Here is a 17,948-nt window from a genome sequence, read left to right as displayed (position 1 = left end):
TTCCTTCAGCTACATGATCTAGCCATATAATTTGACATAGATATTCAAGCAGCTAGAGTCCCTGAAGATGAAAGGCAAGTGAGAGTGTAGGGTAGTAGTGGTGGAGGAAGAGCCACAATGGAGGCAAGGACCATGGAGGAAGGAAATGAATGCTCTGATATACCATAAACCACCCAAACAAAGACCAATCATAGAGATATTCCTCCAATCACATCAATGTGAACCTTGGCCGAACAACCTCAAAAAAGGAATGCAACCTTTTAGCCTATGAACATACTCATAGATAGGTCAAAGGAACAACAACCCCACAAAACATGCACACCCAAAATCAAACAATGAGCCTAAAAATATCCAAACCATCAAAGATCCAAGGAACACAAAATTGCATAGCATGCACATGATTGGAGGGCTACAATCAAATGGGGAAATTTATTTTTTAATAAAAAATCATTGTGTTGTTTTATGTGTCTAGTTCAAAATGATTTGGGTGCAAAAAAACTTTGCCTCAGATTTCAACAATGTCCAAATGAGACATATTTTATATGAAAATATGGGTTTTCAAGAACTTTGAGCTCAACAGTGATGTCCTTTTTTTTCTCAATATGTCATTAAAATCAGTGACCTCCTAGATCTAATAAAAATATGTTGAAAGCTTAGATATGAAAACCAATGCCTAATATCTCAAGAACACAATAGGGGCATGAAGATCTAGAGCTCTAATACCACGTTGAAGATGATGAAAGATCAACCCCATAGCTCCCAAGAATCACTTGCATGCAAACATCTATCCCAGATAGAGAGAAGCAAAAGAGCTATGGAGGTTGAAATTTCTAGATCTATAGATGAGACATTCTTGATGAGAAAAAAGAGAAATCACTATTACCAAAAGTGAATTAATCTCAATTCTCAATGTTGTGTTTACAATGAGAGATTATCCTTATAAAGGAGATTAAAACCTTAAAAAAATTTAACCTAATTTGCATCAAAATAATTAATAAAAGAATTAATTATTAGATGCCTAAAGTATAGCTTAATCAACTAAAGTTAATTAGGAAATATCTAATTACTCTAACATATTCTTGCTACACCCTTCCTTTGTGGTGGAGTATCTCCATGAGAAGCTTAGGTTGTTGAGTAGAACCTTTAGAATTATAGGAGTAGAAACATGCCTTTTCTTTCGTTTTGATTATCATGGCTTGGAAAAAACTATTTCTTTGTATTTATCCTCTTCTTTAACTTCATATTTTCCTTACCCTTTAGGGATCATCAATCATTCATTTTCTTCTCCTTCACCAAATGTAGATTCTAACTTCTTAATTATGTTCTTATCCTTTCTCTTCATCTTTGGTATCACCAGGTTCATAATGATTTTCTTCTTAGCAACTTCAACTTGGGATCTCTGGGATAAATATGTTCATTTAGCAATAATTTAATTGGTTTAATTTCTTGGTCAATATTAACTTCATATTCTAAGGGTTTTAGCCACATAACCCTAGGCTTAACAACTTTTACAATAATATAGTTAGTGTCAACTAGGAAAAAAATATCATCATGGTATTTTTCAACAAGGTTAGGGGGTATCCTATATCTTTGCTTCATCCTCTTCTTAAAATTCTCAAAATACTCATTCATCACACTTTTAAAATTATTAACCAGTGTTTGAATGCACTCATTAATTTGATAGATGACAAGAGTATAAGTTTTGCAATTTACTTCACCAATGCCATGAAAGTAGTTTTTCATGTAAAATAATATATAGACCAAAAGAGAACCAAATTTGCTTATGTTAGTCTTAGCCTCTTAGATAGTGTTCATGTTATCAATTAGTTGTTTCTGTTGCAACTTGGTAATATCATATCTGTGTCTCTTCTCCATAATTTTTTGCCTAATTTAACAACAATGCATCAAACATTGTTGTGTCTACTGGATTGGAATATTTTATATGCAATTATAGAGATACCAAACTTTATCTCCAAATTTTTGATTATGTCAATCTTTATTCCTCTTTTGTACCATTGTCCTTTTGTATTTTATTCGATTTCTCCTTCGGGATCCATTTGGATAAATTTTACCTTGTTAGTGATTGGGTATCCAATAATCATATGGATTACATATTAGTTATCTTAACTAGTGCATCTAATATTAGGTGCATGTCATGAGTTTAGAATAACCCTAATCCAGTTTGCTTTGTAATCCTTGTAAAAATATAGGGTATGAATAAGTCTAGTTGACTCAAACCATTTAAACTCTTCTTTGAGTTTTTTGTCCACAAACATTGATCACAAATATCATGCAATTCTAGGTCTCCAACTTCTCCAATTTTCTAAAGATAAAATGATCACACATCATTTATGAGTAAAACCATAGGTGGTATAGTAGATAGGGCTCCTACCTTATTAGTTAGTGTGGTAATTTTAGGGTGTAATTTGAATTTTGGCACTTCATACACATCATTCCTTATCAATTTGGCTATGTCTACCTCAGTCTTGGTAATCTTCTTAACACTTGTTGAGATTGAAGCCATTTTTTGTTTAGTAGAGTTTCAACATGTACTCAATCTTCTCACACAATTTCTTCTAACTCACTTCTTTCTCAAGTTCACTCATGAAATTTCACTTCAAATTCTTATGCAACTAATTATTTTCTCTAACCACTCAACCTCACTCTTATTTCTTTGAATTTAGGATAAAATAAAGAAATACAAAAGCTCCATTATATATAGTAAAGTAAAAAAAAATTGACCATTAGGTCACATTAATGACACCATATACCACTATTTGTTCTATTTAATGAACTTGGTTACCTTAAGTATCTTGCTCATGACATGCTTCAAAATTTATCAAGTGACATAGTAGACTTGATTATTACTAAAGTAAAGTATCTTCACATCATATGCATGGCTAAGTCAGTTGCCACTATTGACACATGGTTACCAACTGTGCTTGGTTAATGTCAATTGATTGTAATACTCCATATTTCAAAAATATTAGTAGTGCATCAAATGTAATGCAGATATGGGCTTCCTTCCATTTTATTCTAGGAACTAGTGTTGAGATTTCCAATGATGATATAGTTCCAATCATCCTTATGTATTTTGGTTAGAGGTGGAAGTTCCATCTAATCCATTGGATTAGTTGTCATAATTTTTTGTGATTGATGACTCATTTTCTTCTATCTTCCTTACCCATTTCTTATTAATCTATTGACATACTTCATCTATAATCATTTTTCCTTTACCTTTAGGATTTTCATCATTTGGTGCTATGACTCAATTTCAATAGTTTCTACTTAGATGATGACCCTATGACAAATATAATAGGTCATGCAAGTGTTTCCCCATTTACTTCATCTTCTCATTCAGTTTGCAGCAATGCGACCTTACTTTCTACATGTAGTACATGAATATCATGTGTTGTAGTTCTAAATGAAAGTATTACCCTTCTTTCTAAGTTTCCTATTAGAAATTATCTTATTTTGAAATCCTATGATTTATGTACAAACTTTTTGCAAGTATAACTATAACCATTGAAAAAACTAGGAAGGAGACCAATATAGACGCAAGGACTAGGGGAAAATTGATTAGGACAGAATCTAGGATGAAACACAACTGCATATCTATGTCCAGGATCACATGGCTAACTAGGAGGATAGAATCACAAAGGTTCAAAAAAAGTCCAATGGATGGAATTTTTCCACCACAACCTTGCGAATCAGGTGATCACCAACTTGACTATCCTGAATGAAAATATTAATAGCTTTGGTGAATCACTAATCAGTGCTAGTTTTGGCGAGGAAATTCTAGATAAGGATAACCTAGATAATAGCTAGGCTAAGGACAATCTAAAAGAGACTAGGGACTAGGTGGATGCTAGAACTAGGACCAGGAGGACATGGACAATAGGAGGACTATTGAAGCTACAAAATCCCTACAAGTTCTTGACAAATAGAATTGATAGTTAGGTTTTTGTTCTTTCCTAGTGTTTCTAAATCTTTTTTATCTTGATTTACTAGTTTTTTTGTTTTTGGCTATGGGCCGATTTTATGGTTGGCTTTTGTTAAGCTGCTTTGTTTTAGCTGGACTTTAAAAAAAATCTTTAATTTTAATATGCTATAATATTTTTAGGTTTTAGGATCCATTTAAAACCTATTTTACTTAATCAAAAACAATAACCATTAAATGCATACCTCCTACATGTTTGTATAGACTTGGATCTAAATTCAAATGCCTAATGTCCATAATTATTACAATGAAAATAATAACCATAAAATTTAGGAGTATCATTTCTCTTACCAGTTTTACTCCTACATATGTTTATTCTGTGTCTAGGCTTTCCACAATGATATCATGTTGGTTTCTTTGGCTTTGGATTGGTTTTTCATTCCTTTTCTTGACTTTCTTCGATGATTCACCTTGTTTAGTAGTAGAGTTCTCGGTGCCAAGGCTAGATGTGTCTCCTGGTCTCATCCATTCTTTTAGTTGTTAATCCAATAACTTGACTCTTTCTTGTGATCTGCTCATTCTATCCATAAAATCTTTCTTAACCTTCTATTCACTTTTGAGTCTTTATTTTCAACCCTTGGTTCAAAAATTTCTTCCATTTTCCCTTTAATTTCATGATTTGCACCAATTAGTTGGTTTTTTATATCAAAATGATTTAGTATCAACCTTTAGATCTTTTCGTCTTTTGCATCCAGAATTGAAACTATCTTTCTCTATCTTCTGCCATCATATTCTTGTCATCTTCGTATTTTATTTTATCCTCCATTAGTTGAAAGTACCTCATGGAATCAATTTCATGTTTCTTTTTCAATATTTTCACTTTCTTTGTAATACTATTTTTTTTTCTCAAATAGATCAATAATTACAACATCAATATCATCAGATGTTTTTTAATCTCATAATTCTTCAATGATTTTCTCCTAGTAGGTTGTCTAGTTAGTTTGTTGACAAATTATTTTCTCTTGTTCAAGAATTACTTCAAATTATTCTTCAATTCACATATTTGACTCATGGGTATTTGTACTTCCTATATCAGATTGTTTTGATAACAATATTTTAACTCATCATATCATGTTTTATTATTGTCATGTAATCAAAATTTAATGTATAGAGTAGTTATATTATTATTTTTAATGAGTTATTTTCTTTGTAGAAAAGATATTTCATCTTCAATAGTTCCCTACAAGAGGAATCCTCCATGTTGGCTGAAGATGTTAGCTCAGGATGTATGTTGGATAAATTGACTTGGTTGGGAAATAATTTTATATGGTCTCTCTTATCACTCATAGTTCCAATTCTCTTATAAAATAATTATTTAAAATTGATGGAAGGAATATTAATACCTAATAACTCTTATAAAGTTTGACTCTTGATGAGTAACTTCCTTCATTTTTTAAATAACTTAACTTAAGTTAGCCTTAGACTTGTAAATAGTGGCTTGAGGATTTTTGAAGAGAAAAATTATATATAATGTAATATACCTGAATGTGTAAAGACATTAAGTTGTTCATGGTTACAACTTTAAGTAGACACTACGTAATATACTTGAATTAATTGATAAAATCTCACCTCAAATTATTCTACAACTAATTCTTTTCTTTAATCACTCAACCTCTCTCTTACCTCTTTGAATGTAGGGTAAATAATAAAATTAAAAAACTCTATTATATATAGTAAAATCACATTTTTTAACAATTAGGGCATATTAAAGGTGTTAGGAATAAGGTGTCTCAACCTTGGATAATTTCTATTCTTATTATTTTTTTTATAAATGTATTTTTTGCAAATAATGTAATCAAGTGTGAGTGTACATGTCCAGTTGGCATGTTGATGTGTCACTCAACTTGTATGTGTCAGCATCTTGAACTTTGTGTAAGGAGATCATGGCTAAAATGTTTATGACATATTCCTATGATGTATAAGAGCTATTTCTAGAAGATTTAATGATGGGTGAAGATGCGAAGAGATGTGACAATTGATCATTGATTACTATACACTTGAGTCTCCAACACATGTGTGGGGTTTGGGGCATCAATCCCCCAAAAAAGTTGGGTTCCTATTTTTTTGGAGAAGGGTAAAACCCTTACATAGTTTTTCTTTGGAAGTTGCCCTAAAAATGGAATGTGCATGATATAAGAATTTTTAGGGTTACAGATAGGAGAGAGAGAAAGTGTATTGTTGGTATGGTATGTTGCTACTAATTTGGTCTTTTGTGTCCTAAAAGAAATCACACTACAAGTGTGTTGTAACCTTCTGTATTGAAGATAATACATTGTGCAAGTTTTGGAGGGGTGGGGTTTTTTTACTGAGAGGTTTTTTCCCACCAAAATATCTTTGTGTTTATATGTTTCCTTTCTCTATTTGTTTTTTGTATTCATGGTTGACTATAATATTATTGTTTTTCATAATATAGAATTTGAAATTGTAAGGATTTAATAGGAATTTTCACAATAGTTTCCTTAAGGGATTAGTGTAGGAAGCTATTTTTGCACCTGAGTTTCCTTACAAGTGGTATTAGAGCTTGATCAACTTTTGATCCTAGTTTTTGGGTAGAGTTTTTTGAGCTAATCTCAAGTTGAGTGGGAGTTTTGTGTAGAGCATTCTAAATCTTATTTGTAGATTGACATGGCTAGTTCATCATATAAAAAATTGGAGGTGGAGAAATTTAATGGTAGTAATTTTGAGTTGTTGAAACTCAAGATGGAAGACTTTCTTGAAGATATGATCTATGGAAGGATGCTTTTCTTAATGCGAGACCTGAAAAAATATCTCAAGTAGATTGGGATCTCAAGGATTAAAAAGCTAAGGGTCTCATTAGGCTCTATCGAGTTGATTCAATTCTCCTAAAAATTCTTGATGAGAAGACCACCACCAGTTTGTGAACATGACTTGGGTCTATGTATTAGGCCAAATCTCTAGTGAGAAAGTTTTTCTTAAGGAATAAGTTGTATTCTCTAAGAATGGAGGAAGGAGGATCTATTATAGATCATCTAAATGCTTTTAATTTATTGATTGTACAGTTGACATCATTTGGTGTGAAGATAGAGGAGGAGGATCAATATATGATCGTATTATGTTCCTTTCCAAATTCGTGGAACCATCTTGTGATGGCTCTTAGAAGTACTATAGTCACTTTTAGAATGGATGATGGGATGTCTTTAATGTTATCTAAGGAGACACAAAGAAAGTATTTAGATCTAGCTAAGGAACTCCTTGCCATTCATAGGAGATCCAATGACAAAGGCAAGAAAAATGACAACAAGTCTAAAAATGGTAGATCCAAATCCCATGGAAAATAAAAGACTCCTAGAAAGTCTAAGGTAAAATGTTGGAACTATGATAAGTCTAGGCACTTCCATAAAGAATGTAAAGAGACAAAGAAGAATAATAGGGTCTCAAATTTAGGATTAAAAAAAATCTCAAGAATATGGTGATGCTCTCATTATAGCCTTGGTAGCACATGCATCTAATGATATGGGATTGATAAACTCTGGTGCTTATTTTCACATGACCTCTCATTGAAGCTAGTTCTCAAAGTATGAAGCTTTTGATGATGCAAAGGTGTACTTGGTTAATAATTCTCACCTAAAGATATTTGGATGAGGATGGGTCACTATTAGATTCCCTGATGGATGAGTTAAGGGGATCAATAGGGTAATGTACATCCCTGGTTTGGCAAAAAATCTATTATTTGTAAGTGTATTGAATGATATAGGCATGCAATTTTTTTTTCTAAAGATGGATGCAAGATGATGGGAGGATCTATGTTGCATGTTAAGGGTACTAGGAGAGGTACTCTATTTCAGCTTGATGCAAATGCTTAGAACCCTAAAAAAAAAAAAACTTTGTTGAGGGTTAAATGATTTTAATCTCGAGTTCAACTTCTATGAATATTGTGTCTATGGTAAAAAAAATTGTGTTTAGTTTTACTCTAGTTCTCACAAATCTTCATTTGTTTTGGTTCTTATTCATTCTATTGTATTTGGTATCGTAAAAGTTCTTTCAATCTCCAAGTTTTTATTTTTTGTATCTTTTGTAGATGATTATAGTACAAGGACATGGATTTATTTCCTAAAAGGTAAGACACAAGTCTTTAGTTGGTTCAAGGAATTTAAAGCCCTTGTAGAGAATCAGACTATTAAGAAGATTAAGTGTGTGAGAACTAACAATGGTGGTGAGTTTTTCTTAACAAAGTTCAAATAGTTCTATAAAAAAAAAGGTATTGAGAGGCCAAAGAAAACTCCTTATACCCACAACAAAATGGAGTTACAAAAAGAATGACCATGACACTAATGGAGAAGGCTAGGAGTATGCTTAGTGCAGTTGGTCTTGAATAGAGGTTTTGGGTTGAAGTTTTGGCCATGGTTTGCTATCTAGTTAATAGATCTCCTAAATCAACTCTTGCTCATAAGACACCCATGGAGGTGTGGTTTGGTAAGAAGCCTTTAATTAGACATCTTCATATTTTTGGTTGTAAAGCTTATGCACATGTTCAAAAGAAGAAAAGACTTAAGTTGGGAAATAAAGTTATCAAATGTATTTTCATCATATATAGTGTTGGTGGGTATGTGTAGGATCATGGTCTACCAAACTATGGCCTTAAGTGGCAGTGAAAAACTAGCAAATCAGGGTTATGTCAACTTGACACATAATTTTAAAGTGGTTTTGGACTTTATATCAAAAAGTTGTAAGAAAATAATCTGTAGGAAATTGAATCTAGTTTCTAAACTACAAGGCCTTATCTAGAGAAAAAATTATTTGATTCGTCAAAAGTTTGGATTTTAATGCAGTACTACAAAAATTTCAGGCTGAAAATAAAAAGTAGGTGTATGTCTGACCACCTTAATCATAATCAAATGATAATATTTTTAAATATAATTTTAGATATAAAAGGTAGACTCATGCCTGGATGTGACACATATTTTTGGCAATTTTTATTTCGAATAAATAATTAATTATGAATCTTCTACTATATTATTTTCAGAATTAAAAAACTCCCATGTCTGACCACCTTAACTAGTTCAAAAAAAATCAAAATTAAGTTTTTCTTTTTTTTCCTTATACTAGTCGAAGCATAGAATGTGACGCATCTTTTGGATTTCACAAATCTTATACAGTTTGAAAGTTATAGCTATTTTTCAACTAGTATGTCAATTAGCACTTTGTAGCTAACTCCATTAGAAAATAAGTAATAATTACTTACTGAACTCGTAATTTGACAAAGCTTACATTTATGAAAAACTAAGAACATTCTTAAGAAACCCTTTTCATTACATCAAATTTTGGTCTAAAAAAAGTCGTCAGCTACATGCTTGAAGTAAAAAACACATAAGAACATGCCAAAAACACATTTTCGAGATGTTTTAAAGATGACCATATAAGGTTGGTATTGAAAGATATTTTAGGAATTATAAAGGTATTAATTGTTTTCATTTAGTATCAGGATGGGTGGGAAAAAAGTGGGAATAGATTTTGAAATTCTTTGAGGCATTTCAGAACTACATATTTTTCAGATCGCCACTTTTTGGCACACCATGATCCTGCACATACCCTGGTGTGAAAGGATACAAGCTTTGGGACCTTGTGACTAGTAAGGTTTTGTATAGAAGAAATGTTATTTTTAGAGAGATAACATCTTCTTCTATTATACTACAAATAGATGAAAAAGTAAAGAAAGAAGATATTGTTTAGTTGCCTCCTACCCCTGATAATACCAAATAGAAAGACCATGTTGGGTATAATGATGACGAGAACTCTAGTAGCTCTAATAGTCTAGAAGAAGAGAAAGAACAACCTCAACTTTAGCCCTTAAGGAGATCCATGAGAGAAAGAAAGCAACTAGAAAGGTTTAGTTATTCTATGTTAGATTTCAGTTGTGCCTTCACTTTGATCACTAACAGTGATGAGCCTAGATCTATGAAAGAGGCCTTGGATATGAAAGATGTAGGTTCATGGATTAAGGCCATGGATGATGAGATGGATTTATTGGATAAAAAAAAATCTTGGGACTTTGTGCCCTTTCCTAAAGGATGGAAACCTATTGTTAGAAAATGGGTGTTCAAGAAGAAATTTTGTGTAGATGGTAGTGTTGAGAGGTACAAAGCTATATTGGTTGCAAAGGGGTACTCATAGGTAGAGGGAATATATTATAGTGAAATATTCTCTCCTATTGAAAAGTTGACATCCATTAGATATCTCTTATCTCTTGCTGCATCATATGATTTAGAGATAGAATAGATGGATGTGAAAACAAATTTCCTTCATGGTGATTTGGAGGAAGAGATTTACATTTCACAACTTAAGCACTACATTGTTAAAGGTAAAAAAAATCTTTGGTTTGTAGATTAAAGAAGTCTCTATATGTTCTAATATAATCTCCTAGGATGTGGTGCCTTAATTTTGATGCCTTTGTGTTGTCAATTGGATTTGTAAGATCGAAATTAGATCATGTTTATTTTAGAGTTGAAAATGATCGCCTTCTTATTATTCAATTATATGTTGATGATATGTTGTTGTTTGGGAAGGGTAAGGGTACATGATTTCTAATTTTAAATCTTGGTTGTTAGCATAGTTTAAGATGAAAGAACTTTGGGTAGAAAGGTACATCTTGGGTATGGAAATAAGTGGAGATAGGTCTAGTAGAAAAATTTGGCTGAGTCAAAGTAAGTATGTGAAGTCTATGATGGATGGGTTCAACATGGAAGATTGTATACCATTGTGTGTTCCTATTTCTATGGGAACAAAGTTATCTATAGATGATTGTCCAAAATCTCTTAGTGACGTGGAGGACATGAGTAGAGTACCTTATGTATGCTAAGGTTTGTACTAGACTAGACATTTCCCAAGTAGTGGGAGTTCTGAGCAAGTTTATGACTAATCTTGAATGGGTACATTGGGATGTAGTTAAGTGAGAATTCAAATATTTTAGGGGTACATCAGATTACTCTATTTGTTATCATGGTAACTCTTCTAAAGATTTGCATTTAGTTTGTATTCATGGTTTCTTGATTTAGATTGGGTAGGTGATATTGATAGTAGTAGATCCACCAATGCTTATGTGCTCACTATGTTTGGTGGTGCCATTAGTTGGATGAGTAAGCGACAACCTATGGTTGCTCTATCCACTACAAAAGTTGAACACATGGCTACTACTCATGCTTGTAAGGAATCCATTTGGCTTAGGAGATTGTGTTTTTATATTGGTGTTGATGCAGGACAAATTACTATTTGGTGTGACTATTAGAGTGCTATTTTCCTTGCAAAGAATCCAACTTTCCATGCAAGAACAAAGCACATTGACATGTAGTTTCACTTTGTGATAGATAAGGTGGAAGATGAAAAGGTAAATTTGGAGAAGGTAGATACTATAAAGAATGTTGTAGATGCAATGACAAAACCAGTGGGCATAGAGAAGTTCAGACCCTGTTTGCAGTCTCTAGGCGCTTTGGCATATAGCCATTAGTTCCTATTATGTTCTTTTTTCTCTTACAAGGTGTTTGAAAAGTGGGAGAATGTTAGGAATAAGGTGTCTCAACCTTGGATAATTCCTATTTTTTGGGTTTCTATTTTTCCAAAGAATTATAAAACCCTAATATGGTTATTCTGTGGAAGTTGCCCTAAAAAGAGAAAGTAAATGATATAAGCATTTTTAGGGTTTCAGATAGGATAGAGAGAAAGTGTATTGTTGTTATAGTATGGTGCTACTAATTTTCTCTTCTGTGTCTTGAAAGAAATTGTACTACAAGTGTGTTGTAACCTTCTGTGTTGAAGATGATACATTGTGCATGTTTTGGAGGGTGGGGTTGTTTTACCAAAAGATTTTTCCCCACTAACATATCTTTGTGTTATGTGTTTACTTTTTCTATCTATTTTTTGTATTCATGGTTGAATGCAATATTATTGTTTACATAATATCAAATTTTAATTGTAAAAATTTAATAATAATTTACACAATACTTTCCCTAAGAGATTAGTGTAGGAAGCTAATTTTACACTTTAGTTTACTTACAAAAGGCACTGTACACTACTTTCTATTGTTTTCAATGAACTCATTTAACTTCAATATTTCAGTCATGACACACTTCAAAATTTATTGGGTGACATGGTAGACTTGATTATTACTCAAGTAGAGTATCTTCACATTGAATAGGTATGGCTTACTCAATTATGACTATTGACACATGACTACCAATTAGCTCAGTTAAGATCAACTGACTACAATATTCCATATTTTGCAAATTTTCCTAGTACATTAGATGAAATGTAGATATGGACTTCCTTCCATTTCATTCTAAAAACTAGTGTTGAGCTTTTTAATTATGATATAGTTCCTATCTTCCTTATAAATTTTGGTTAGAGGTGGAGGTTTCACCTAATCCATTAGATGAGGTTTTATCATTTTTTGTTCTTGATGTCTCCTTTTATTTTATCTTACTTACCCATTTCTTGTTCATCTATTAACACATTTCATCTACACCAATTTTTCCTTTACCTTAAGGATTTTCATTATTTGGAGGTAAGACTAAGATTCTACACTTTCTACTTAGATGACTAAACTTGTGACAATTATAACATTTTATACCATTATTTCTCTAGTTACTGGACCTTCCTCCATTTTTTAGTAATTTTATGTTACTTTCCATATGTACTACATGAATATCATGTGTTGTAGTACCAATTTATTATATTACCCTTCTTTGTTAGTTTCCAGTTAGAATTCATCTCTAATTTTCAATCATGTTATTTATGTCCAAACTTGTTACAAGTATGAAAATAACCATAAATTCATGGATCTAAATTCAAATTCTTTATTTTCATACTTATTACAATGATAATAGTAACCATCAAATTCAAGAGTATCATTTCTTTTATAATTTTTTCTGCTACATATGTAATTGTGTGTCTAGGCTTTTGACAATGAAATCATGTTAGTTTCTTTGGATTTTGATTGACATTATCATTTATTTTATTTTCTTTCGTTGATGATTCACCTTGTTTGGTAGTAGATTTCTCGGTATAGCCAAGGCTAGATGTGTCTCTCAATCTCCTTTGTTCTCTTAATTGTTCATTTAGTAAGTTGACTCTTTCTTGTGATCTACTCATTCTATCCATAAAATATTTCTCAACCTTTAGCTCACTCTTCAATCTTTCATTTTTAGTCCTCAATTAAACAATTTCTTCTATTGTCCTAATTTCATGGTTTGCACTAAGTAGTTGGTTTATCATATCAAAATGATTTTGTGTCAACCTTGAGATCTCTTCATCTTTTGCATACAATCTTGAAACTATCTATCTCTATCTTCTTCCATCATACTCTTTTCATCTTCATCCCTTCTTTTCTACTCCATTAGTTTAGAGTGCCTCATGGAATCAATTTCATATTTCTTTTTCAATATTTTAACTTTCCTTGTAATACTATAATTTTTCTCAAATAGATCAGCAATAGCAATGTCATTTTCAACGTATGTGATTCAATCTGACAATTCTTCAATGATTTTACCCTAATAGGTTGTCTCATTAGTTTACTGATAAATTCCTTTCTCTTGTTCAAAGATAACATTAGATTGTTCTTCAATTCACTGATTTGACTCATAGGCATTCATAGCTCCAATATCTAATTGTATTCATGACACTATTTTAACTCACCAAGTCATGTTTTATTATTATCCTTTAATGATAATTCAATGTATAGATTAGTTATATTATTATTTTTAATGGGTTGGTTTTCTTTGCAGAAAAGGTAATTCCTCTTCAATACTTCCCTACAAGAGGACTCCTCCAAGTTGGCTGAAGATTTTAGCTTAGGATATAATTTTGATAAATATACTTGGTTAAACAATAATTTTATAAGGTATCTCTTATCATTCATAGTTCCAATTCTCTTATAAACTAATGATTTACAGCTGATGGAAGACATATTGATTCCTAACCAGTCTTCCAAAATTTTACTCCTAATTACCAGCTTTCTTTATTTTTAAACTAACTTAACCTAAGTTAGCTTTGGCCCTCTAAATAGTGGACTAAAGGGTTTCAAAATAGAAAAACTTGTATATAATGTAATATACTTGAATGAGCAAAGACATTAAGTTGTTCAAGGTTACAACTTAAAGTATGCATTATGTGATATACTCGAATTCACTGATGAAATCTCATCTCAAATTCTTCTGCAACTAATTTTTCCTCTAGCCTCTCAACCTCACTCTTATCTCTTTAAATGTAAGGCAAGTAATAAAATTTAAAAAATCTATCATATATAGTAAAGTTGTATTTTTTGACCAGTAAGGCACATTGAAGGCAACATAAACCACTACCTATTGTGCTTAATGAACTCAGTTACCTTAAGTATCTCAGTCATGACACACTTCAAAATTTATCAAATGACATAGTAGACTTGATTATTACTCAAGTAAAATATCTTCACATCATAGGTATGGCTAACTCAACTTCCACTACTAACACATGGTCACCAACTATGCTTGATTAGCCTCAACTAATTGTAATATTCCATATTTCATAAAATTTCCTAGTGCATCAAATGTAATGTAGATATGTACTTCCTTACATTTCAGTGTAGGAATTGGTTTTGAGTTTTTCAATGCTGATATAGTTCTTATCCACCTTCTGTATTTTGGTTAGAGGTGGAGGTTTCATCTAATCCATTAGATGAGGTGTCATCAATTTTTGTGCTTGATGTCTCATTTTCTTCTATCTTCCTTACCCATTTCTTGTTCATCTATTCACACATTTCATCTATACCCATTTTCCCTTTACCTTTAGGATTTTCATTATTTGGTTCTAAGACTTGGTTTCTATAGTTTCTACTTAGATGAACAACCTTGTGATAATTATATAATTTCATGCCAATATTTCTCCAGTTACCAAATCTTTATCCAAAATATAATATCATACAATTTGCAGAAATTTGACCTTACTTTCTACATGTAGTACATGAATATCATGTGTTGTAGTCTTAATTATTAGTATTATCCTTCTTTCTCATTTTCCACTTAGAGTTCATCTTTTTATTTGCAATCTTGTGATTTATGCCTTAACTTGGTGCAAATATAAAAGTAACCATTAAATGCATACCTCCTAGGTTCTTAGATAGACTTGGATCTAAATTACTTTTCTTGATGTCCATACTTATTACAATGATAATAGAAAAAATCAAATTTAGGAGTATCATTTCTTTTACCATTTTTGTTCCTGCATATGTTTAATGTGTGTCTAGGATTTCCACAATGATATCATGTTGGTTTTTTTGGCTTTGGATTGATGTTATCATTCCTTTACTTGGCTTCCTTTGATGATTCACCTTATTTGGTAGTAGAGTTCTTTGTATAGCCAAGGCTAGATATGTCTCTTGATCTCCTATATTCCCTTAAATGTTCATCTAGTAACTTGACTCTTTCTTGTGATTTATTCATTATATCCATAAAATCTTTCTTAGCTTTCTATTCACTCTTCAATCTTTCCTTTTCAGGCATTAGTCCAAAAATTTCTTCCATTTTTCTTCTAATTTCATGGGTTTCACCGATTATTTGTTTTTTCATATCAAAATGATTTTGTATAAACCTTGAGATCTCTTCCTTTTTTGCATCTAGTCTTGAAATTACCCATCTCTATCTTTGGCCATCATATTGTTGTCATCTTCATCTTTTGTTTTCTACTCCATTGGTTTAGAGCACCTTATGGAATCAATTTCATGTTTCTTTTTCAATATTTTCTCTTTGTTTCTAAGATGGTGATTTTTCTCAAATAGACCATAAATATAGAGATTAGTTTCATCAAATGTGTTTTAATTAGAAAATTCTTCAATGATTTTCACCTAGTAGGTTGTCTCATTAGTTTATTAAGAAATTCCTCTCTCTTGTTCAAGGATTACTTTATATTTTTCTTTAATTCATTGATTTGACTCATGGGTATTTGTAGTTCCAATATATGATTCTTAGTAGCCCTATCCAATATGTACTTTTCCATGACTCAGATATTTTACTCTCAAAAAATAAAACCTTGAACAATAGAACATGACTTTGATACCAATTGTTGGAAATAAAAGATAGATAGGATGTTAAGAGGGGGGTGTGAATCAACATCCTTTATAACTTTCACACTTTAACAAATTTTTACCTTTCCTTCTTCACCTATTATAACTCGGTAATAATTGTTCTTTTGTCACATTACTTTAAATGAAATTAACATAACTTATATAACATTCACAATGTAAAGCATATAAAATCATGAAGCAAAACACATAACACAAGTATTTGGTATCAAAGAAATACTTTCTTAGAGGGAAAACTCTGATGGGGATGGTACCCAAAAATTGATCACTACTATAGTAAGATGTTTCCTTTTTAGAAATAAAATGTTTGTCACTTCTAATGACTTACATAGCTATGAGTATATAGTGAAATCTGTAAGGTTCTATCTTCTACAAGGATTATACAACATTCATCAACTGTATACTCGATTAGGAGATTAACAAATTATATTGTCAATTCTACCTTTTTCAATGATTTAATAAACTAATATAGTGGTTAAGAAATAATGACAATAGCCTATAATAACAACTTACTTTTCTTCATTAGATCCTATTCTTATCTATAGTTATTGTTAATCTCAAACAAGATATATTGTTAGTTAGTGTCAAAATACTTAGTCATAATGATAAGATAGTTGCAATTGAGTCACTAGTATGCACTATTAACCAAGCTCACAAAGGATCCACAGAAAAAATTTAACCTTGTAGAAATTTGTAGTGTTAACCGCATTCTAGTGGAAAGTGAGTTGATAGTTTATAGAGCTCTAGTGTCAACTAAGTTAGTGGTGTCAATCGAACTCCAATGTGAGTCAAGCTAATAGAGAAGTCTCGTTCCAAGGTAATAATCAAGATGGAAGAACAATACAGGCTAAGTTAGAAGCATCTACTAAGTGGTCAATGTGAACTGTGCACCAAACATCTACAGAGTGCTAGAGCTATCCAAGTAGACAATGATGATCTAATGTTTCTAGTATTGCCCCCGTATGAAATTGGCATGATCTATTGCACTGAGCTGAATTGGTGACTATTTTTGTAACTATTATTATTGTAGCCAACCTATGTAACAATTTTTTGGATAGATATAATTATGATATATTCTTTTCATCCAAAGTGTACTAGTAGTATTCATTGTATCAACATTCAAGCATTAGTGAATATTGAAGGGCAGATTGTCTAGAAGGCTACAAGAACTCAAAGGAAAGGAAGAGACTCATCTATCATAGTTAGAAAATCAATTTACTTCAAATTATATTCATCAACAATCATAGTTACATTTGAGATCATCCACTAATTTATCCTAACAACTACATTAGTCCCAAATCATTTAATTGAGTGGATCCAATTGTCTTTTGCAGAAACTCTTAATTAGAAAAGTACATAATTAACTATATAGTATAAATCCTTTCACAAGGTGTACCTAATACTTCTTATTACTCTTAATAGGGTAAGATCACCAAAAGTGGTTATTTGTAAGCATTAACCAACCAACTTTATTACTATAGTAGTGAAGCATTATGGGTGTCATCCCCACCCATGTTTTAAGTTCTGCTTGGAGGCTTTATGGGTTACCAAATATTATGTTATGGTGTTAATTTAATGATTTAATATTTCATGCATTTAATTAGATTAGAAAAATATAACAAATTGGTTCAAGTGAAGAAGTTTCAGTGGTTCTTGATTCACACCCCCCCCCCCCCCCTCCCCACCCCACCTCTCAATCACCTAGTTTGTATTACATTTCCAACAATTGGTATTAGAGATAATTTCTCCCTTAAGAGAAACTCTCTCAATCCCTAAGAAGAAGAAAAGAATTGAAAACATAGATGAATGAAATTTTTTACATAGAAGATAAAACTAAAGATATTTTCAAAAATGAAAATCCAAATGAAGTAGATGCAGCTACAG

Source organism: Cupressus sempervirens, chromosome 9 (genome assembly GCF_028749045.1).
Source record: "Cupressus sempervirens isolate cs-2001-9-10 chromosome 9, ASM2874904v1, whole genome shotgun sequence".
Classification (NCBI taxonomy): domain Eukaryota; kingdom Viridiplantae; phylum Streptophyta; class Pinopsida; order Cupressales; family Cupressaceae; genus Cupressus; species Cupressus sempervirens.
Note: the sequence above shows the minus strand (reverse complement) of the source record.